We start from the raw sequence: 24493 nt of genomic DNA, 5'->3' as shown, positions 1-24493 counted from the left end.
ATATGCAGATTTCCTTTCTAGAGAGTTCAATGGAGCTGAGAACGAGAACTGAGTTTCATGAAAATTATTTCTCGGGCAACTTAACCTTGCAGGAAATTCGTAGACGTCTGAGAAGTGATTACATTTGCCGTAAAGCTGCCCTCACAGGAAATCAAGTTTTTGATTTCCATGCTCCATATTCAGAGGTTGGAAGATGGCAAGATCCCCATCCAGAAGACCTTGACTGGGGATGCACTCATTGTGATCCTACTGAATATGTTTCTCGTCCTTGGGGAATTCATTTCAATGAGGTACCATCTGAAGGGGATACTTTTTACGTCCCTTTAATTGAAAATGGTCTACTCTGGTGCAGAACTATTTTTGAAGCACCACAACTGGAACAGCTGAGAGAAAACCTACCAGATCCTATCCGAGGACACATGCATGGTCAAATTTTTAGGCTCAGGTTTCGATCAATTTAGAATACAATCTGGAATCGACAACTTGTAGACGCATTTGGTCCTCAAGAGATATATCTTACAATCCCACTGTATGATCGTGTCCGAATAGTGGCAACCTACAGCGTTCCTACTTGGGTGTATGTTTTTCATCAATTTTTCAAAGAACGAACCCAACAAGGAAGGCTCATCTGGAAACATCATACCTATCAGACTCTAGCTTGGTATGATGAATTGCCACCCCGATTTTCTTCAGCATCATTCAAGTGACACATCCGATGCAGATTCCGCCGAAGGATGGCCGGACACCGACTAATGAATGGTTCTGTCATTCATCGTGGACATTGTCGGTCACGTTATCAAACCGACAAAGGACTGACCCACCTGTCCAAGGGTCCGTAAGCCCACTACCGATAAAGTAGGCACGAGTTTGAAATCTCGTGATCAAATATTCCATGCCGTATTTGCTTTCGGCTGTAAAGCAACCCTCCACGTGTAGGGGTCCCACACGTTTGTCTTTAATAAAAGATAAGGTTGTCCGAATCCAAGGTGGCTGTCCCTACCTAGGAACTGTACATACGAAATCTTATCTTCTCGTGAGTGCAGTCTCCACTCACTTGTCGGTCCATGTGATGAATGCCAAGTGTCCTCCATCCAAAGGCTTCGCCCAACTCCCAAATGCTATAAACGAAACTCAAAGCCATGAAGTTGGACACCAAATGTTTTGCATTCAAAACTTAATGTAAAGCGCGTCTAGTATATTAGAATTTTTTCCGCAGTCTTGAGTCTGTAAGTAATCAAGTCTTTCTAATAGACAGCTTTGAAAGATTGGTTTTGGTAAGCCCTGGCTTCGTTCTTGGTTTACCTTTGCCTGACCTTTCCAAAAGTTGGTATTAGAGCCTCGAGCTCATCTTTGTAATCCGGGAGAGGGACCCTAAACCCGAAAAACGTTACCAAAATGTTAAGCTCGAGGCTCTGATACCAACTTTTGGGAAGGTCAGGCAAAGGTAAACCAAGAACGAAGCCAGGGCTTACCAAAACCAATCTTTCAAAGCTGTCTATTAGAAAGACTTGATTACTTACAGACTCAAGACTGCGGAAAAAATTCTAATATACTAGACGCACTTTACATTAAGTTTTGAATGCAAAACATTTGGTGTCCAACTTCATGGCTTTGAGTTTCGTTTATAGCATTTGGGAGTTGGGCGAAGCCTTTGGATGGAGGACACTTGGCATTCATCACATGGACCGACAAGTGAGTGGAGACTGCACTCACGAGAAGATAAGATTTCGTATGTACAGTTCCTAGGTAGGGACAGCCACCTTGGATTCGGACAACCTTATCTTTTATTAAAGACAAACGTGTGGGACCCCTACACGTGGAGGGTTGCTTTACAGCCGAAAGCAAATACGGCATGGAATATTTGATCACGAGATTTCAAACTCGTGCCTACTTTATCGGTAGTGGGCTTACGGACCCTTGGACAGGTGGGTCAGTCCTTTGTCGGTTTGATAACGTGACCGACAATGTCCACGATGAATGACAGAACCATTCATTAGTCGGTGTCCGGCCATCCTTCGGCGGAATCTGCATCGGATGTGTCACTTGAATGATGCTGAAGAAAATCGGGTGGCAATTCATCATACCAAGCTAGAGTCTGATAGGTATGATGTTTCCAGATGAGCCTTCCTTGTTGGGTTCGTTCTTTGAAAAATTGATGAAAAACATACACCCAAGTAGGAACGCTGTAGGTTGCCACTATTCGGACACGATCATACAGTGGGATTGTAAGATATATCTCTTGAGGACCAAATGCGTCTACAAGTTGTCGATTCCAGATTGTATTCTAAATTGATCGAAACCTGAGCATAAAAATTTGACCATGCATGTGTCCTCGGATAGGATCTGGTAGGTTTTCTCTCAGCTGTTCCAGTTGTGGTGCTTCAAAAATAGTTCTGCACCAGAGTAGACCATTTTCAATTAAAGGGACGTAAAAAGTATCCCCTTCAGATGGTACCTCATTGAAATGAATTCCCCAAGGACGAGAATAAATTCAGTAGGATCACAATGAGTGCATCCCCAGTCAAGGTCTTCTGAATGGGGATCTTGCCATCTTCCAACCTCTGAATATGGAGCATGGAAATCAAAAACTCGATTTCCTGTGAGGGCAGCTTTACTGCAAATGTAATCACTTCTCAGACGTCTACGAATTTCTTGCAAGGTTAAGTTGCCCGAGAAATAATTTTCATGAAACTCAGTTCTCGTTCTCAGCTCCATTGAACTCTCTAGAAAGGAAATCTGCAAATACGGTTTTACTTCCTTTCAAATGTTCAACTTTATAGTCGAACTGGGTGAGGTATTCGGCCCACCGGAGGAGCCGGTTTCTTGCAACCTTTTTCTTGGTGGATGCGTTCAGAAAAGATTGCAAGTTATTCAGGTCAGACCGTACCAGGAACGGCTGGTAATGGATGAACTGTTCAAACTGTTCAAAAGCCTTTACCACCGCCAAAATCTCTTTATGTGTTGAGTGGTATCGCTGTTCAGCACCTTGGAAAGTGCCAGAGGCATATCGTACTAGTACCTCTTTGCCACTTGCATCTCGTTCTTTGAGTACTGCACCCCAATAGTGTTCAAATGCGTCAGTCTCCACTATCTTTTCGCCTTTTCCTGGTAAGTGGAGTGGTGGCAATGTCGCACATGTGTCCTTTATTCGCTAGATGTCATCATGATGTGCTTGGGTCCATGCTGGAGAGTCTTTTCGGAGCAACCGATTAAGATTCCTCCATGCTTGGGCTATAGCCGGATAATGACCTGCAATATAATTGATTAGTCCAAGAAATCTTTCAAGATCCTTCCGTGTTTTAACCTTTATTTGATTGATGCGTCGGAGGATGTATTCTTGAACTTGGATTTCGCCACCTGGCAGGAGACGTATCCCAAGGAATATGATTTCCTTTTGACAGAAATGGCACTTATCCGGATTGATGACGAGGCCATGTGCTAGACAGGTATCTTTTAGAACTTTGAGTGCCGAAAGGTGCTCTGATGGGGTCTTTGAAAATAAAAGAATATCATCAATATATGGCACCATTATTTTGAAGTGGCGTCGAAAAATCCGATCCATGTGCCCTTGAAATATTAATGGTGCGGTCTTGATCCCGAAAGGGAGAACTGTCCATTCATACAGTCCTTGTGGGACCGAAAAGACCGTCATGTATCTATCTTCTGGCATAATCTTGATTTGCCAGAAACCTTTAGTTAAATCAAATTTGGAAAAAAGGTTAGCGCCTTGAATAAGGCTCCAGATAAAATCCTTAGAAGGTAAAGGATGCTGATTTGACTCAAGAATCTTATTCAACGGCTTATAATTAACCACTAGCCGTTTTTCTTTTAACTCATTTCCATTCTCATCCATTTTAGATACATACATAGCATGACAACAAAATGGAGATTTTGATTCTTGAATCATACCGAGCTGCAGGAGTTTCTTTATTTCTTCTGCACACTGGTCCTGCTCTTCCCTGTTCATAAGAAAATAATTAGCTTTAAACACAGGGACCAATTTTTTACCTGAATCATCCTTCTTTAAGGGAAGTGAACACCACAGATCTCTTTTCAATAAACCGAGATCTTTTCTCATGACTTCTTTGGCAAATTCCTCTTGAACTTGTTGTAGTTCGGATTCCACCTTCTCAAGTTTCTTACCAATCCAACTGGATTTATCTTTCTTTTTCTGTTTCTGATAAGAATCAGGAATTGGTACAGTCGTACATTTTGTAGAACTACAATCATAATTAATCAGTCTGGGAAAAGAATTTCCCTGAAGAATTCCTTCTTTGGCTGCAAATGTATATGGTTCCCATGTACGCATACTTGTAGCACCAATGGCTAAGTCATGATCTGGTAATTCAGTATGTACAAATAATAAATCATGAATAGTATTGTTAGGAAAAAGAATGGGGGCCCAGCATTGCCAATGTGACATGCGAAAATTCCCGCCAAAATTAATTCCTTGTCTACTTGGCTCCCAATTTCCTTGAGGAAAACAGTGCCATCGTGCAAGGTTCAGGTTAGCACCGGTATCTAGCATTGACATTAACTTATACTTTTGAATACCGGGAAAACAAATTGTTACCTCGATTGTCGGACAGATTGTGAAAGCCATGAAGGAACTTTTGCTTCTTCGATCATATGGAATTTCTTCATCATCAGAACTGTCGCTGTGTAGAAACTTTTGAAATTTGTGTTCTGAGATCTTATTCTGTAGCTGTTCGAACAGGGCTTCCTCTTCTTCTGTCATTCCAGAATCCAGGTCAATTGTTTGACCAAAACGGATTCCCTTCTTGCTGAGAGGATAAGTTTTATTGAGAAAATCCTAAGTATGGCTTGAAGAGGGCTCTCCTTGATATAGCTATTTTGAAAATTCTTCAAGTGCCTTTTCTTGTTCTTGTGTTGTTTTTTCTTGATCTTCTCTTTCTTCAGCTTGTAACCAGGTTAATTCAAGTCTGGCTTCTGTTAAGACTTGTTCCAACTGATGTATTCTTGCATAACGCCATTCCCATCTGTTTGGAACATAATTCTGAGTCGTTGAACGGAACTCAGTCCTATCTTTCTGTTGACTTGCTTGCTTTTCCTCGGCTTTAGCAGCAAGTTCTTCTAATCGTCGTTGGCGACGATGTTCTCTTCCTTCAATTTCATTGACTAGGCCGTCGATGGCCCTCTGGAGTTCTGCTAACTCCATTTCTCTTTGTTTCTGAACTGCTATTCTATCACTGAAACTGTTAATTTTTAAGAGTAGTTCTCTTTTTTCAGCAAGAGCTTCTTCTAACTCTTGTTCTTTGGTTTTACCCAAAGTGAATCCTCGCGCCATTAAAACTAAGAAGAGTGCTTCTGAAGGGTATGCTTCTTCATCCTCGTCTTCCATTTCTTCTTCAGAACTGATTTCTACCTCTGAATAATCTGAATGGAAATGTACACATTCTTCATCTGATTCAGAAGGTGTATCATAGAAGAAAATAACTTCTTCATTTTTTATGCCCACTTCTAATGCCATATTTGACTTTTTTATTCCTTTTTTAGATCTTTTCTGTGGGCATTTGGTGGCATAGTGAGGACCTTTACAGATATAACAAGTTGGAGTAAATTTTTTACCAACCTTTTTTGGAAAACTGCTGCGCTTTTTGAAGAATCATTTTCTGGGTTTGGAGGCGCATATTTCACATTTCTGAGAAACTGTGGTTTTTCCATGGAGTTTCCCTTTCTTCAGACTGGTTCGCTTTAAAGTACTGATTCACTTTTCAGGTGGGTCACAACCAAATCCCTTTTTTGGAATCAGGACTTTCAGGACATTGTTTCTGAGTAAAGGCCGAACTTCTCTGATAGCTCGGGCATCTTCATCTGTCTGAAGAATTTCTGCATTGAGTTTATCAATAAACTCAAACATTTCTATCATGGTCACTACTGGCCATGCTTTATTCTGTACACGCAGGGACTCACAAAATTTGTTATAATACAAATCCCCTACATGATGTGTATTTTTTAAGAATATGGTGCCTAATCTTTCAGACATTTGTGCACCAAAAGAATTGAAATTTACAAATTGTTCTTTAAAATATTTGTGAAGATACTTTATTTCACAACATTCCAGGGTCTCGAATTTTTTCAAAAATTTAGCTTTGAGAGTAGGAATGTTACCCACAAACTGTCGACAAAGTTCTCCTGCTACGGCTGGCATGCCGCGTTGAATTAGTTCTTGTCGCAGTTGTGCATCTAGACCCTTCCATACTGTTGCAGCTAGTCCCGTCATTGAGTTGACCGCCATTTCCACGATCTCTTCCGGAGGAGTGTTGGGAAACTTGAGTTGTTGATTATCAACCCAGCTCTGCATTGCTTCAATTGTGCTTTTATTCTTTACAGGGTCATAAGAGTCCATGGCCGTCCATGATGGAAGAAGTGTACCTTAACTTTTGACATTTGACAAGTATGGATCAGGTCCGGGTTGGTTAGCTGAGCCACTTTCCTGTGTTTTTGCCATAGAGCTTGATTTAGGTACAAATTGGTCACGTCTAGAATCCCATCTTTGGTTGGGATCCGGTTCAAGAAAGACTTTCTTTCGGATCTCTCGATCTAGTCTTTCAGCCGAAGTTTCTCCTAAAGGAAACCTCCTTGTTGTTGTTGGTGCAGAGGTGCCTTCTGCAAATGGACTATGTAGAATGTTGTCAACTTTGTTGGCAACTTCTTGTATCTGAGTATTACTATCAGTCCCATGAATTTCAAGATTACCTATTCTGGTGTGTAGGGTATCTAGAGAAGCTGAATTGATGTCAATCCGTTGAGCTATGGTTTTGACATCTTCATGGATAGCTACAGTTGCTTTTGCTATTTTTTGCGCTATCTGCTTGGCTTCTTCAGCAGCTAGTTGAGCCCTTTTTAGCTCTGTCTGGTGATGACCCCACCAGTTTTCTGCTCTTTGGGCAAAAGCCCTGAATTCTTTCTTGAAATCTGATATCTCATTTTTGAGATATTCATCATAGATCTGTCGATCTATCTGTATTTGTTTTGCAATCTGATCCTTTTGCTCTAGAGTGGTTGCCTTATGATATCTAACTTCATCTCGGACTTCTATTGCAACTCTAAGAGTTCTCAGATTAACTAAAGACTGGTGTCTTAAACACAGATTTGTCCAGTTCATTAATCTGGTCTCTATTGTTGATTCAGTGCCTACTGGGTTAACCTTTTGAGGCCAAGCCTGAATCCAATATTTTCCTGCCTTATCATATCTTGCAAAATCTGCAAATTTAGGCAGTGTTCCAGGTTTAGATGATTTTCCTCCTGGAATTACTAATTCTTCCTCTTCATCTTCACCTTTCAAATGTTCAGGTTCTTCGAAATGAACAGCACTGAGCATATTACTGGTAAATACATAGGTGAAATTTTTGAGGCAACTTGGACACTTAATTGGGCCTAAGGGATCTTCAATGAGATTGGCATGTTTACAAGACTGTACAGGCCATGCCGTATTTCCAAGAATGGATTTCTGTCCTAATGTATATTTTTCATTAGGCTCTGGATGTGAATCAATCTGTCCTCTGAATTCATATTGATAGTTGAGACACCTAACTGTACCAAATACATCTACAGACTGGACTTTCGGATGCATACATTTGGGTACAGTAAACACATTATGACACTTTGGACATTTACCAGTGCCAGAATGGTGATAAATAGTAGCTCCTTGATGATCGCATACAGGTGTTGTATCAGGAGGAATTACTTCTCTCCTAATTTCTGGAGCTGCAAATCGCTGGGATGAAGATCCAGCTGATCTAAAGGATGAAGAACGCGAATAGGGTTCTTCTACTGTATAGGCTCGAGAGGTTGAAGCAGAGGTCTGTCCCGTTTGAGGGTTAAAGATCGTCTAACTTTCTCCGAAGTGCAAAATTGTTTTATCCCCTATTTCTTCTACATGGGATATTTCTACTCGATCTGGGTTTGATTTTTTTGTAAATAGATCCAGTGCCCACTGATTGGGCAACTTAATGTCTTTCCAGTGTAAGGCCTGGGGAGCGGATATCTTAGACCCGGAGCAATCAGTATTCCATGTTACACTATGTCCTGTTCCTATAGGTTGACCGTCTATGACAGGTTTTTGCAAGAAAGGCATAGTGGTATTAAAGAGTCTATAATAGACCCGGAAATGGACTACGTGGGAGATTGCATCTTTCTCCATCTGAAGATAGTCTGTTGCAAACTTGAAAGATAAAACTTTATTCAGATGGGGATCTTTTAGAGAGACTGAAAAGTTGGGGTAACAATCAAACATACAGGACCCCTGACTTAAACTTTTCATAACTCCTAATAAGGCATCACTGGTTCTTTTATGGCGTTCATCCGCCAAAGCTAGGAATGCTACTACAGGTAAACCATCCCTATATTTCTTTTCTAGGCCGATGCGAATAGCTGAGATATGCATATATTGATAAGCAGTTTTACTACTTTTAGCCATTTCATGCAATTGCCTAAGTTCTTCATTACCTAGTAATGGAATTGTTTCTGTACACATACCCTTAACAGGTATTTGAAGTTCAGCTACTTTACATACAAGCTTAGATTTATATGCTTTAAAGGAAATGGATTTCAAATCTGGATATAAATCTGTAAAGCTAAGAGGAGGTATGGTAAATCTACCCGTTGGATCCTCACTGACTGAAACTTCCTCAGGTATGGTCGCAGAGATATCTTGCTGAACTATGTAGTCCCCAAGAGAGACTTCTGAACTCCTGAAAGCTGTAAAGTCGGTCATCTCCTTTTAACCAGTATCTACCAAAATTATATATAAGCAAGAGATTACTGATATTATTCGGATCATCATAATATATCTATGTATTATTATGTACAATGGATTTCATTATGCTATTGTCTTATCATCCTAGGTCCAATGTCCAGTCGGACCACCATTCTAAGACACGTCATCGCCCAATGTCAAGAATAAGATGAAGTCTTGGTAGGTTGAAGACATTGTCAAATTCCATAACATACTTATATCTGTAAGTGTGTTTCAATCCTTTTGGCAGAAGTGATCCTTATGCTCGATTATCCATTCCAACTGGTTTCCAGAAAAATGTACAGCAAGATAGATAATATCTAGGAGGACAGTACTGGACTTATATGGAGTTAACTAGGATAATAATATCTTACGGAATTTCAAGAAGAAGATTTCCATCTACATCAAAGCTACCAATGACATTGACACAAACCAAGTCATGGTTAATATCAATGAATTTAGCCAAGTTATTTTCCAAAATAACAGTTGTCTGAGTAAAAGAAAACTTTTGAAATTGGCTTAAAAAATCCCATCCTAGGAGGATGCCAGTTTTGATGCTATCATCTTGCCAAAACGAACAATAATTATTTAGCCCTCCTATATTTACTAAGATATCACATGCATTGCTTTATAACCTTTTCTTGGCTCCTATTCGATTGCCAATAATAAGATGGTAAAACATAATCTTTCGCAATGCAGATTGCATATCCTATATCTAGAAGAGCAGAAAATTGTTTATCATCTTCTCCCAATGTGACAAAAATCATGGGCTTCCCAAGATTCATCTTATATTTGGACCATTCATCTTTTACCGCATCAAATTTCTCCATACATACTTTGCATAGGTGCTCCTCATGTCCTGAAAAAAATTTCCGGTTACTAGTTGGCTAAAACATTTCATATATTTGTGTTGTAGGTTCTATCTTAGGTACATAATGTGATATGACTTCTTTCTCCTCAAAAGATTCTTCATTAATTATTGCAAAATTTTCTTCAAGGAAATCTTTTGCATAATCAATTAGAGTTTGATAAGAAAGAACTTCTTTGCTATCTTTCATATTAACTTTGATTCATCTCTTCTATGTATAAATCTTCATCTTCCATTATTTTTGCTAGATTTTATAAACTATTTCCATTATCCTCTTCTTTTGTTACCATGTTAAATTGCTCTTTAGAGTGTTGAGATATTGTATCATAGTCCTTGCAAACTTCTTTTCTTTGAAAAAAACTTCCATCACAATCATGACTATTTTGATTATAATCTTCTCCTAAAAGCAACCCTTGAGAATAATTATAATCTACCTCATCAACCTTGTGTAAAAGCTTTTCTTCATTTTGGAGAGATTGAGATTCATCATTATTTTGTGGAAAACTTGCATCATTATAAGATATGCTTTGTTAATGTTTGTAGCTTCAGTCGAATGATCATTTAGAATACATATAATATATGTTGATTAATAATAATATATTATTATGTTATATTATTATATTATTATTAATCATATAAAATTTAATATTCAATATTAATCTATCATATTATTCTAAATTAATAATTGATTGATGAAACATTATAATATTGATTAAATTATTATAGTTAAAGGAGAGACATGTCCGTTCAAGGACATGCCTCTCCAAAGGAATATATATAGTATAATGTTATTCAATTTTGAGAACACATAGAATTCCAAGAATGCAAGTATATACATTAAAATACATCCAATAAAACCTAGGAAAATCAACATGGTATCAGAGCTCAGGCCTGTGAAGTTTAATTTGGAGGTTGGACAGGGTTGGAGAATTCAGTTTTTTTTAGAATTTTCAGTCTGAAATATGCCATTGTACGGCTCTTGGTTGGCCTCAAAATGAGAACTATAATATATGGATGGAAATATTTGTGTTTCTAGTTGTCAAATATGTTTATCTCATCAAATTTGATTCAGTTTTGTGCAAGATATGATGACTTTGGTGCAAGTCACTTGAAACCCTACCTAGGGTTAGCAGTTTTGGGAAAAATGTCATAACTTTTGTTTTAACCGTTGGATCTGCCTATAACTTAGAGGAAATGTTTGTAATTAGATTTTCTAACGTCTCACCAAAGAGATTGGATAAATTTGGTAAATTGCAAAAGTTATTAACGACTGTGTGTGGCAGATCATAATGAAAGTGTTGATCAAAATTATGAAAATGTTCTACATCATTCAAAGGGAATTATGATGAGAGATGATTCACGCGTGATATTTCTGATATGGGCTCACCTTATGAAAGGAAATGTTTTAAACTTAAGATAAGTATTCCATGTTTTATTACGGCACATGAATTATTGAGTTTGTAATTTATGCTATAATATTGGCTAGTAAAATCTTGTATGCTTCTATCATTGGTATTTTTGTTCGAGATAATTTAGTTTATGAGCTATTTGTAATCTCTGTCTGACATACCTTCAGAACGAAAGCACAATAAAATTGAATTAAAGGAAGAAATAAATTGATGCTTATAAATGAATTGATGATTGAGACCAGATGCAGAGGGAGTCTGACATTTCAAAAGAGGACAAGAGGTTGACACAAGAACTTGAGCTTCAGAGGGAGCAGATGGTTCAGTCAACTTGTGACAATTTCGATCATAGTGATTGTGAGGGATTTTCACTATTGAAGGTGAAACACTTATGAGGTAAAACTTGATTCAATTGATTATTATACTAATGAAATCATTTAATGCCTTATGGGCCCTGTGTAAATCATAAGGAAGTGACGACTTCCAAATGATTTCCACTTGTATTTTTGAGGTTATTGGAAGGTGACGATCTTACAATAACTTGAGCTTGTGGATAGAACTGCCGACAGAGGCAATCCACATGAGAGCTCGTGGATAGAATTGCCAACTGAGGCAATCCATGTAAGAACTTGTGGATAGAATCGCCGACTGAGGCAATCCACGTGAGAGCTCATGGATAGAATCGCCGACTGAAGCAATCCACTTAAGAGCTTGTAGATAGAATCGCCGACTGAGGCGATCCACGTGAGAGCTCATGGATAGAATCGCCGACTGAGGCAATCCACATAAGAGCTTGTGGATAGAATCGCCGATTGAGGCAATCCACGTGAGAGCTCATGGATAGAATCACCGACTGAGGCAATCCACATAAGAGCTTGTGGATAGAATCGCCGACTGAGGCAATCCACGTGAGAGCTCATGGATAGAATCGCCGACTGAGGCAATCCACATGAGAGCTCATGGATAGAATCGCCGACTGAGGCAATCCACACAAAAGCTTATGGATAGAATCGTCAATAGAGGCAATCCACGCAAGAGCTTGTGAATAGAATCGCCGACAGAGGCAAATTCACACCTTGAGACTATGGTTGATGCAAATACTCCCTTGTGATGAGCATCATATGGTTGATGCAAATACTCCCAATATCATGAGATGATATTTTTGAGTTATGGTGAATATCATGTGCCTTGATATTCTTGTTTATACCATACTTCCTGATATCATAGTGAGATAATATTTTCTCTATTCCATAATTAATCTAGACTTAATGCATTTGCATTGATTTTATCTTCCCTAGCTAAGAGGGAGTGTTAATTATGTTTTGTGTAGCTATGGTGAGGGCCATAAGTGTTGACATGGGAGATCACTACACATTCTGTCTGATCATCCTCCCTAGCTAAGAGGGAGTGTTAATGTTTGTAGCTTCAATCGAATGATCATTTAGAATACATATAATAAATGTTGATTAATAATAATATATTATTATATTATTATTAATCATATAAAATTTAATATTCAATATTAATCTATTATATTATTCTAAATTAATAATTGATTGATGAAACATTATAATATTGATTAAATTATTATAGTTAAAGGAGAGACATGTCTATTCAAGGACATGCCTCTCCAAAGGAATATATATAGTATAATGTTATTCAATTTTGAGAACACATAGAATTCCAAGAGTGCAAGTATCAAATTGAATCAGATATATACATTAAAATACATCCAATAAAAACTGGGAAAATCAACATGCTTTTACTGCAAAGAGATGGGAGGCATATTAGATCTTCTTGTTTTATATGTACCCACTCAAGATTTTTTCTTTTAGATAGGCTTTTTTCTTCCTTTCTATCTTGTCTACGATAATCTTAGTCATTTCCTAACCTTTATTCTTATCCTTCATATGTAGAAGGCTTATGCTTGGGATCTGGTCTTGAGAGATTTTTTTGCTTTCCTTTAACTTTCCAAAATTTTCTTAACTTTCCTTGTAGGAATTTTTGTAGCATGAGATCTTCTTCTTGCAAAAGATCAGTTTTTTATTTCATCATCCATTTATTTATTTCTCTTTCAATGTAATCTTTTTCTTTGTTAAGTTCCTTTGCAAATATTTTTCCCATTCTACTTCAAGATCTTCTTTTAGCATCTTTATATAGTCCTCTACATATTTCCCATCTGTAATTTTTCTTTTATTTTTACAAAGACTATTTAAGACTATTTAAGCCATTTTTCTTTTCTTTTCAAGGACTATCTAATTTAATCAACATCCCTTTAATTTTCTTTGTGACCATGGTATGTATCACCTCATTGGAAATGATAGTGTTGTCTATTATTTATCTTCCTAGGACAAAACCATTTCCTTCTTCCAAAATTATTGCATTGATGATCTTCTTTAATATATTAGCCAATACCTTTGTGAGTATTTTGTATAGTAAATTGCAAAGTGAAAATGGCATATACTCTCTGAAATATTGACAAAAAAAATTCTTTAGTATCAAGGTGATAACTGTGTTATTGATATCCTTTATAAACCTCCACTTCTATCTAAAATCTTCTACCATTCTCCAAATGTCCACCCCAATAAATTTCTAACACTTGTGAAAGAAAAGTGTAAGGAATAGTCTACATCTAGTAGAGATGTGTAGCAGCAAAGAGACTGAGTTAATATCATGCAAGGAATGAAGTTAGAGACATAAGAAGGCACATTGATACTTCCTCATAGAGTGAGCCAACGGGTGATAGGCTTAAGGACATGAGTTCAAAATAAAGAAGACAATCCACAGTCATACAAAGACATGTACTATTTATTTAAACAATATGATATGTATTGATGTTTGTATGGCATGGCTTTGACATCTTACCAAACAAGGTGACAGTCACAAAAGAGGACTTTGTTAAAACACAATGATAAACACATGATAGACCCTTTAAAGTGATAGTTGGTAGAGTGGATGAGACCTTGACACAAGCCAGTGAAGACTGCATGAAAGTGGAATAGAGAGAAGCCATTTATCACAAAGGGGCAATCTATGGGTGGGTTGCAAAGGTGTACATATCAAGCACTTGACAGTATATGTCATAGTATGGATTCAAAAGGATGTTAAGTCTACGGAAGATAAGAAAGAACATTATAAAAATTAAGAGTTTAATCCTCCTTCAAACATAGAGGTTTTATAAGAGGCAGAAGTAGAGGTTCCTAGTCTTAACCAGGGCTACAAACTCAGTTTTATGACTCCTAAATGGCATATTCACAAGCACAAGTACTCCTCGTGGATATGGAATATATCAATGAGCAGTTTCAGGCCATTAGAGGTCAATTTTAAGTAATTTTGGAAGCCTCAAATTACTTAGATTCTTTCCATATGACTCTAAGAGTCTTCTTGCCACTTCTATACCTTTTTTTCACATGCCCTATGATCATGAGAAGATGTTGACAGTAATTGAAAGAGTAAAGCCAGTTGTGCAACATGTGAAGAGTATCTAGGGGCAGCTGAATGACTTTTTCAAGTGATTGAGCAGATTTAGGGGGCAGTTTTACCTTTTCCTAGGCATTACCAAGCATCCGAGAGCTGATTGATGAGCCTCATCAATAGATGGGTCAAAGTAGAAGACTTTTCATCTTTCCACCATTCTGGAGCACTTTTGAAGGCTGAAAAGTGGGGACAACTCAGCTGGACACCCAAGAAGAAGGTTTGACCCTCCTTCAAACATAGAGGTTTTATAAGAGGCAGAAGTAGAGGTTCCTAGTCTTAACCAGGGCTACAAACTCAGTTTTATGACTCCTAAATGGCATATTCACAAGCACAAGTACTCCTCGTGGATATGGAATATATCAATGAGCAGTTTCAGGCCATTAGAGGTCAATTTTAAGTAATTTTGGAAGCCTCAAATTACTTAGATTCTTTCCATATGACTCTAAGAGTCTTCTTGCCACTTCTATACCTTTTTTTCACATGCCCTATGATCATGAGAAGATGTTGACAGTAATTGAAAGAGTAAAGCCAGTTGTGCAACATGTGAAGAGTATCTAGGGGCAGCTGAATGACTTTTTCAAGTGATTGAGCAGATTTAGGGGGCAGTTTTACCTTTTCCTAGGCATTACCAAGCATCCGAGAGCTGATTGATGAGCCTCATCAATAGATGGGTCAAAGTAGAAGACTTTTCATCTTTCCACCATTCTGGAGCACTTTTGAAGGCTGAAAAGTGGGGACAACTCAGCTGGACACCCAAGAAGAAGGTTTGACCCAGCAACGAGGCAAGACACTTGTCTTTCTTTCCTCCACACATTTTCCTAAGATGTAGCAGGCTATTGTACACTAAAAAGCACAGCCTTAGGCTTATTTCCTAGTTAGTTCTAGCTCTTTTCAGGCCAAGATTGTAATCTGAAACCAGTTCTTGCTGATATTGTAGTGGCAAAAGACTCAATTTTCCGACTTGTATTCAATTTTGCAAGCACCTTTTATCAATAACCTAAACAATTTTGCCTTCTCTAATCTATATTTTGTGTGCAAATATGAATCAAAACTATGGTTTTTGTGAAGTTGTATTCAATCCTTGAAAATCTTGTCTCATTCTCAGCACCTCCATATAGAAACAAACATATTTTGTGCGAGTCATAAGCTGTGTCACTTGTTCGAACAACCTTTTTATTGTGAAAATGTGATTTCCTTCCTTACGTTGTTGAGTTACAACCTTCTTATGAGACACTAATGAACAAATATGATAAAGAAAACCTGAGTTGTGTATATTATGGTTTGCTGATTGAACAGATTGTGTTTAAAACAGCAATATAAGTTTGAAATCATTTTTGGTGTATGATAAAGAAAACCTTCTTATGAGACACTAATGAACAAATATGATAAAGAAAACCTGAGTTGTGTATATTATGGTTTGCTGATTGAACAGATTGTGTTTAAAACAGCAATATAAGTTTGAAATCATTTTTGGTGTATCACCTTAGTAGTCTATAGGTTTTGTTTTATGTCTAGATTAGGTCAGATCCAAGGGAACCAGCCCTCTTTGGAGGTTGGAATTAAGCATCAGAGCCCACACTTTGTGAGACCATTCCATGTTTCAATAGGGTTGAGTTGAAAGCTCAACAAGGGTTATACTTCGTTGATAACACAAATAACGGCTGTAAGTCATTTACTAATTTAGATGCAATTTGGGAAAATCATCAAATTATAGAAAGCACGCATATACATATTGTTTTACGCTAGGAACTGGATTGGTTACACGGACTTCAAATAAGGGAAATATAGTGGCATTATTAGATAGAAAGACAAAATATGTTGCATTAACATGTATGCAAGTCATTTAGTTGAGAAGAGTTTTTGAGAATTTAGGAGAAGAACAAAGAAATCTGACTGTAATATTTTCTGGCAATGATGAAGCAACACAGTTATGGAAAATTTCAAATTTTTAAGCATGAACAAAACACATCGAATTGAAGCACCATTATGTAATAGAGCTGATGCAAGCGAAGAAAGTTAAAATTCAAATTCAGAAGAGGGAGAATGTCGGAAAATCTAGTGTCAAACAACAAAATACTGATGTACTTAAAAAAAGATGATGAAGATGAACTATTGATGTTGACAAAGTCAAACTATCCAGCAGTCTAAGATTATTTGTAGGAAACTAGATTTAGGGATTTATTTATCAATTAAATGTTTTAGAAGAAAGATAATTGCTATGTTTAGAATAAGCTTTTCTTGGAAATTTAGAAACTATCTTTAGAGGGCAGAATCTTCTGATTTATTTGCTCAAATTTTGGTTTTATTTTAATTTAAAATGCCCAATTGGAGAGCTACATGCAATATGTCCTATTTTTGCCAACTGCTTAGGTGTTTTGTATCCACTACTTTTAGATCAAATTTTATATTAGATGCGTTGTTTCAGTCTGTTTGCAAGTGATTGAAACAAAGAAATTTAGATTGTAATTCGGACTCAAGGAAGTCAATTTTAAAATAAATGAATAAGTGTTTCTTGATCTGCGTTAATTATAAGTAGTGAGTAGCCCCCCATTCCATACAAACTTTACTACCATGTTGGGCATAGGCAAACTCTCATCCCTTGTGCAGTGATGTTTTAAATGACACATCCCCAAAATGTGAATGATCATGTAATTCACCATTTCAACATGTTCATTTACCCAGTGATGAAATGAAATGGAATTCATCACCTTGGTGTGCATCACTACTCATATTGCTAACGAGAATTTGTTGAAGAACATACTATCCCTATCAAAAACAATGCTCTAGAGAAAATCGAAATGGACCCAAACATTCTCAAAGAAAAGCTTGGCAATGCCTTTTACCAAAAAACCTTTCTTGCAAGCTACATTATGGTTACTTTTGAGAATCCACCAACTACCACATACACACAATCATGGCCCTGCTTGGTCATAAGAAAAGGCTTGTCAAGAACTAGGAGATGTGCATACAATCCTAGTTTTTATTTGAGGGCTTTGCAACAACACAATATGTGCAATATTGAACATACAAGATGACATCATGATGCAATTTTAGCTAGTAGAAATACTTTTATAGTATAGCAATTGTCTTCTCTCTCCCAAAGTGTCTTGCAATGCAGTGTACTATATGCTTCCCAAATCATGTTTTTTGCTCCTCGGTATGAAGACAAATGTGCCCCATATCACAAAGGATTTTATCTTGCAAGTTGTTACCAATCTATCGTCTATTAGTCTTTGATAGATGTTAGCGAATCAAAAACAATGTCCCATGAGAGTCTAACACTGTTATTAGAGTAGTGATTGGGGGTTGACTCAAATAATTTACAATTGTGTTAATGAAATTTGCAATTGTGTTAATGATCCCCTTCTTGGGATAAATGTTGAGATGAAAATCCTAGAAGTAGGTGGTCCGGTCCACCTTTAATGCTGATCATTCTACAACTTTCTTTGTGTCTATATGAATTGGAGAGGCTCATGGTCTATGTAATGATAGTCCTCTCTACAAAATATAGCATCTACATTGTATATAGACTTGAACAATGGCATGCAACTCCTTGTCATATGTGGAGGGAAGCCAAAAACTCTCCCCTTTATCAACCACTGAAAGTCTCAAGGGCCGATTCCTCAAAAAATACAGATTATGGAAACATAGAAAATACTGTAATATCAAATTATTAATATCTTGGGCCAAAAGATGCTAAAAACATTCAATGAAATAGGGGTTAAAAATCCTAGTAGGAGGATAGAAGCAGCAGCCAAAATATTTTGACAGATCATTGCACTCATGGCAATGAAAGAAGATTCTTCCCCTATTTTAGTTTAAGAAAAAAATCTAGAAGAGCAGATGTTATATGAATCTATAGAAGGTGAAGGAAGAAAGCAGAAATAGGAAACAAAGTCCCATCATAGGGATGTGCCATAGTAGTAAACATTAGTGTACTAAACAATATGTAAATTATGGATATCACATGAGTAACAGCCAGAAGTTCAAGAGGCACACAAATCATTGCACCAATATTGCCAAAATTGTTAGGAGTTGAGAGAGGGAGGATGCTATCATTTTAACCAAGGACTAGCCCCACTAGATCTACTTTTAGGAAAGGAAAAAACAAAGTTTAAATCCTAGTGCAATACCAAGGAGTTGAGAGAGGGAGGATGCTATCATTTTAACCAAGGACTAGCCCCACTAGATCTACTTTTAGGAAAGGAAAAAACAAAGTTTAAATCCTAGTGCAATACCATTAAGCACACCTTTGGAAATATTAAGGCGTGTAACGAAGAGTTGGAATCAAAATGTACTTTACAGAAATGTTTCCCAATGGCATATGCATAAAATATGTTCATTTCCAAAAAAAATTATCATAATAATCATGATTATACAAGTTTGATGTATCAATAGAACTTTATGAATGACAAGTGTGCTCAAAACATTACCTTTCCCCTCTTTCAAACTAGAAAGAAAAATAGATTATTACTCACGATATTCCAGGGAGATACAGATTGATGATGAGTTGAATAGATGAAGAAGCCAGCAAAACTAAAAAGGAAAGCCCTTTAACAAAATATCTGGAATTAAATAAATCATTATGTTAGAAAACACACACATATACATAGAAATGGATGCAATGGTCTAAGATGTAAATGGCTTTAAATGTGTGGTGTTTATATGTTGTAATAAGCCCATGAAAACTAAAAAGGAAAAATAAAAAAAATAGTAAATACCCTACAATAAAATATCTAGTATTAAAAAAAATGTTCTGTTGAGAACATATCTAACTACCTTGATCTGGTATTGTAAATTGTGATTAATCAAGACAGATCAAGTTGTGGCTCTAGATGTAAGAGAGTCTAACTTCATTAGTAAACAATGAACAAATTATATATATCTCAAGAAATGACTACAATGATCAAAGATGTAAATACTTTAGATGAGTGGTGCTTAAACGTGTGGTGCTTGTATGTATTTAGCAGTGGGAAAAATAAGACCCATAAATTTGCAACTTGCTAACTTCCACAAAATCAATTTAAAAAACTTCCCAATTTTCTTAAAATCTTTTCTATTTTATACAAACAAAATTGAGCAACGATTGAAGATAAAAATTGTCATTAGAATTTAAAATTATTTTCCCATTTTCTTCAAATTCTATTCAGTTTATGCAAATTTCAGAAAATCTTAAATGTATAGAAATTGTGACAAACCTTATTTTCAGTTGACATATATGTTTTGAAAGTAATCTTTATAAAACTAGACAACTAGAGAACATTATCCATGAAAACTTCCCCAATTAGTTGTATGCAAAAATTTGACATACCTGCCACACAGCATTCTGCAGTGCATGGCTCTTCTTGAAAAACTCAACCATCTTCACTTGCTCTGTCACAAAATTTATAGTCACTTGATTTCCTGACATCGTATAAATGCAATTTCTAGTATAACAGAAAATGACTTTGCATTTCTTTAAATATTAACCATCAAAATTAGGCATCAGATAAATTATGGGCAATGGACAATAACAGATTGGATGTAGTAAAGAATTTACAGTGACTTGATCATTCAACCTGTTTAAATGCTATTTCTATTATAAGAGCATGACCTACTTTCAAATTCAACACAATGCAGTTAGATTTTTCTTTTAAGACGTTGAGGCAAAGGCTTCAAATGCATGCTCCATGTTTTTTTACACTCGTCCAAGTTATTGCCCTGACTTCTAGAGACACCCACTGGACTCCTACTCCAGTTTGCAGCTCTAGTTAATCAGTCTTACAAGCAATCTGAACAACCCCAGGAATACTCCTAATTGCAGGAAGAATCACCTCAACCCTGCGAACTATAAAAGGTCCATAAGCCTTGCCTCTGCATATGTGGCCAAAGGGGCTTACCTACAAACTTGAGGATTTGCATGCTATTTCTATTATAAGGGTGTGACCTAGCTTCAAAATTCGACACACTATAGTTAGATTTTGATTTTGAGATGTTGAGGCAAAGGTTCAAATGCATGCCCCATGTTTCTCACATTCGTCTAAGTCACTGCCCTGACTCCCACTCCAGTTTGCAGCTCTGCCTCCCACTCCAGTTTGCAGCTCTAGTTAATCAGTCTCACAAGCAATCTGAACAACCCCAGGAATACTCCAAATTGCAGGATGAATCACCGCAACCCTACGAACTACAAAAAGCCCATAAGCCTCCCCTCTGCATATGTGACAAAAGGGGCTTCCCTACGCACTTGGGCATTGGCAATGATTGTAGAATAGATTCAAATTTGACCCGTACAATCATATTCATTTCGTCACCAAAGATTCAATTCATAGTAATTGGCTCAATTAAAGCAAACTGAGACCCATAATTGATATACAGCATAATATCTTGCGGCCTGTGGTCCAGAAATGTTGTCATGGGTAATATCAAAGTTCAAGTCCAGGTGAGCTTCAGTGTAAGAATGTGTTTGATTCAGAATTTTATTCATAGGAAACTGAGACCCAATAGCCCTGACTGGGTGAAATTAAAATTTGAAAAAAATGTTTGCCATGTTGAAAATAATTGACAAAGAACATTCATAGAGTTGGATAGGAGCAGGAGCTGAGTTACCTTGATTTTCAAGTGCTTGAAGATCCTCGTATGATAATCTCCGCCATGCCGCCTTTATTTGCTTCATCCTCGCCCACCCTCTCTACCAAATCTCTGTGTGACTTAAAACGAGGACCTGGTTTAGCATTTATAACTTTAAAATGTCGTCTTCAACAAAATCCCACTCAGATGATATTCATTCGTTGATGCTTCTTTCAATTTGCATTGGTACGGCTATTCAGACAACGTCTATTGGCATAACGGATCCCTGTGTTTAAACGGTAAAATTTGCTTCTTTGTTTTTTTTTCTTTTTCAGGTGTGCATCTTAATTTGTTCTCAGATTATATTCATTCGTTGATGCTTCTTTCAATTTGCATCGGTACGGCTATTCAGACGTCGTCTATTGGCATAACGGATCCCTGTGTTTAAACGGTAAAATATGTTTTGTTTTTTTTTCTCTTTTTTAGGTGTGCATTTTTTTAAAAATAAAATTTATTTTATTTTACATTTTATGAGTTAAAAATTATCTTATAATTCAAATTTAAAATCTATCTAATAATTAAAATATGGTATATTCTTCTTTTAAAACATTTCTAATCTAATTAGTCACAATAAGCTCACCTTAGACAAGATTTTAATGGTGATTTTAGTTTTAGATAGGGTTGGTACAATTTTGACCCATGTTTAATAAAATTTAATTTTATATTTTCTGAAGTTAGCATTCTTGAAATTTAACAACCATCTATTAACATAGGTGTCAAAAATTTGAAGTTTTATCTAGGTTTATGTATATATATGTTGTACCTAAGAATATGATATTATAATGCATATACGTTGATGGAGATATTAACATGGGACATGTCCATTAAGTTAGTTATAATGATCATATGAACAAGTTTTATAATCAATTATACATAGCAATGAATAGGCCTACTTGAAATTTAGTGGTTTACCCTTCTAGTGTTATTAAGAGGATGTTTATATAAGGGAGATGAATATCATTGTAGGCATATGAAAAGAGTGTTATATGCATTTAAGATCTCTTAGACTACCTTCTTTTTATATTAGTATAAAATAGAGCTATTACATTATGAAAAGTAAGAGCCCCAACTGTCCAAAATATTTTAAAAATACATATTGTAGACGTATAAAAATGACCACTTTCCTAAGTGAATATTTAATATTCATTTTAACCCCATTCCTCTATTTAATTATTCACATTCATCTATTTAATTAAATAAGTTACTCAATTTATTTAATTAAGTTTGCCTAAGCCTTCCATAACCTTTAATTAAATAAATCATTTTATTTAATTAATTCCCCTTTTAATTAAATTTACATTTAATTAAATTGTTCATTGCAAGTAAATAAATCTAATTTATTTATTTAAATCCCCCACTTGTATTTATGCAAGTTGCATCTATTTAGTTGAAATAAAGTAATTTATTTTGATTAAAATTACCCTCCATCCACCTGCATTCTCCTACATATCCCACTTGCCTTTCTAAACCCCCTTCTAGATTCTTCTAATCACTTCTAAATTAGCCTAACACATCTCCTAAATATTGTCACATCCCTAAGCAAAGGGAAGTCACTTCTCAAACCCTCAAAGTCTTTGAAAACCATTAAAGGCTTTATGTCTTTAACAAGTTAACCTTGAAAGTCTTCCAAACCATTAATGGTTAACTCAACCCTCTTGCATGATTAGAGACTTTCTCTCTAACTCAACCTTCATCTAACCCAAGGGTCTCATCAAACATTGATGGCTTTAACCTTGGTTATCCCTTTAATTCTTGCACAAGAGTTTATCCTTTGGGTAAAAGCTTTATCCAATGGATAACCTTAGCCTAACATTAACCCTCAACTCCTAGGGTAACCATGAGGTCTTCTCAAACATTTAATGCTTCTTACATCTCCTCTCAAGCAGTCTTATGTTGACAATTGTCACCATTTCATTAGTGAGAATTGTAAACATGGATTGATAACTTTCAATCCTGGCCCTTGATAAGATTATCCAATCTTGATCATTCATTGCCCTGTTTTTCCTATAAATAGAGCCATCCTTCTCTCATTTTCATATCCAAGTCTTTAGTATCAAACTTATTGACATTTTACTAAGCATCTAACATAATCATTTTAAATCAAACATTTAGCCTCTCTTTGAATAGAAATCATCTAAATCAACATTTTTACAAGCATTTCTATTATCATAGCATTATCATATTAAACTAGTATAGCGTGTTAGGATAGTTTTTACTAATCATTTTATCTTATCCTCATATCCATGCTAGTTTAAATCATGTTAGATTTAGTATCATGCATAATTAGGAATGCATTCATACTAGATTGATCAATATCTCTCGTTCTCATGGTTGTCATCCCTAAGTCACTTTGCTCAGTGATGAGAGAGAAAAGGCATTGGCTTGAAGGGTCCTGTGAGATAGAGAATAATGGAATGTCCCTTGGGGAGTTGAGTTATTCAATACAACTCCATGACTTGCACCAAGAGTCCCATTGGTGTGTGGACTTGTCCAAAAACCGAAATATTTGTTTCATTGCACCACTTTTCCTGCACTCATTTTTGGCGCCCACTGTGGGGCAATACCCCATAAATAACATTGTTTTTGATACAGGACAAATATTGCAGGTACGCGAAAAAGTTGAGTTAACGTGTTGGTACCTTCTTTTAGCACATCTGGGTCGTCTGTCAGCGCATCTTGCTTACTGTTTAGCGCATCAGGTTGAAACCTTAGCACATCTAGTTGTCATACTAGCGCATAACACTTCCTCTGGTAACTAATAAATCACAGTGCAATGAAACATCAGTTCAATGCATCCAAGCAACAACTTAGTGCATCGAAGTCGGTTGTTAGCACATAGGTGCTCTTCAGTAGTGCGTAGGTTCTGCAGTTTAGCGCATATCTATAACAAAGAGAAAAACATAGTTTGTAACCAAGGCAAAAAGTTAGGCTTGTGTAAGCTCACGTTAAATTCAAAATCTTTCACTAACTAGTATTTTGCTGCAGGTTACTAATCTTTGTTTTGCAAGTTGGAAGATTTCAATTGTTTTAACATTTGATTATTTTTTGTTTCTAATTTTTTTAAAGTTAGTTATTAAAAATATTGCATTTCCTTGTTAGTAAAGAGAATAAACTTATTTTCCTTTGGTGTTACTTAAAAAGAACAAAAAAAAATCATTTTTTTTGCTTTCTTAGGGAGAACACACTTCATCTTGGGCTCTAAAAAGAACAAGACAAAATTTACTTTCTTGCAAAAGTTTAAAACGAACCTCACCATCCTTTGGTGTTTAAACGGATCCACTTTATTTTGCAAAGGTAAAAGAACCTCAATTTTAGATTCTAGGCAAAGAAAAAGAGGGAAATCTTTCCCCTAACCGAATTTACTTTTGTTGACCA

General features: G+C 36.3%; 1 long non-coding RNA gene across 2 annotated transcripts in view; it reads right to left on the bottom strand.

The window, feature by feature from the left end:
• The window catches only part of LOC131054268 (uncharacterized), a 54265-nt gene extending 32819 nt beyond the window's left edge, over positions 1 to 21446 (bottom strand). Inside the window, exons 1-3 of one of the 2 annotated variants that reach the window (XR_009107975.2) lie at positions 21098 to 21446; positions 19824 to 19885; positions 18991 to 19077 (exon numbers count right to left, since the gene is read on the bottom strand). This is a non-coding gene — a long non-coding RNA (uncharacterized LOC131054268). Of the gene's footprint in view, positions 1 to 17410; positions 19078 to 19823; positions 19886 to 21097 lie in introns of those variants that run through there. The other variant, XR_009107974.2, reaches the window with a different exon arrangement.
• Positions 21447 to 24493: the final 3047 nt, after the last annotated feature.

Source organism: Cryptomeria japonica, chromosome 2 (genome assembly GCF_030272615.1).
Source record: "Cryptomeria japonica chromosome 2, Sugi_1.0, whole genome shotgun sequence".
In the NCBI taxonomy this organism is placed as follows: Eukaryota; Viridiplantae; Streptophyta; class Pinopsida; order Cupressales; family Cupressaceae; genus Cryptomeria; species Cryptomeria japonica.
Note: the sequence above shows the minus strand (reverse complement) of the source record. Positions and strands in the feature narration are given on the sequence as shown.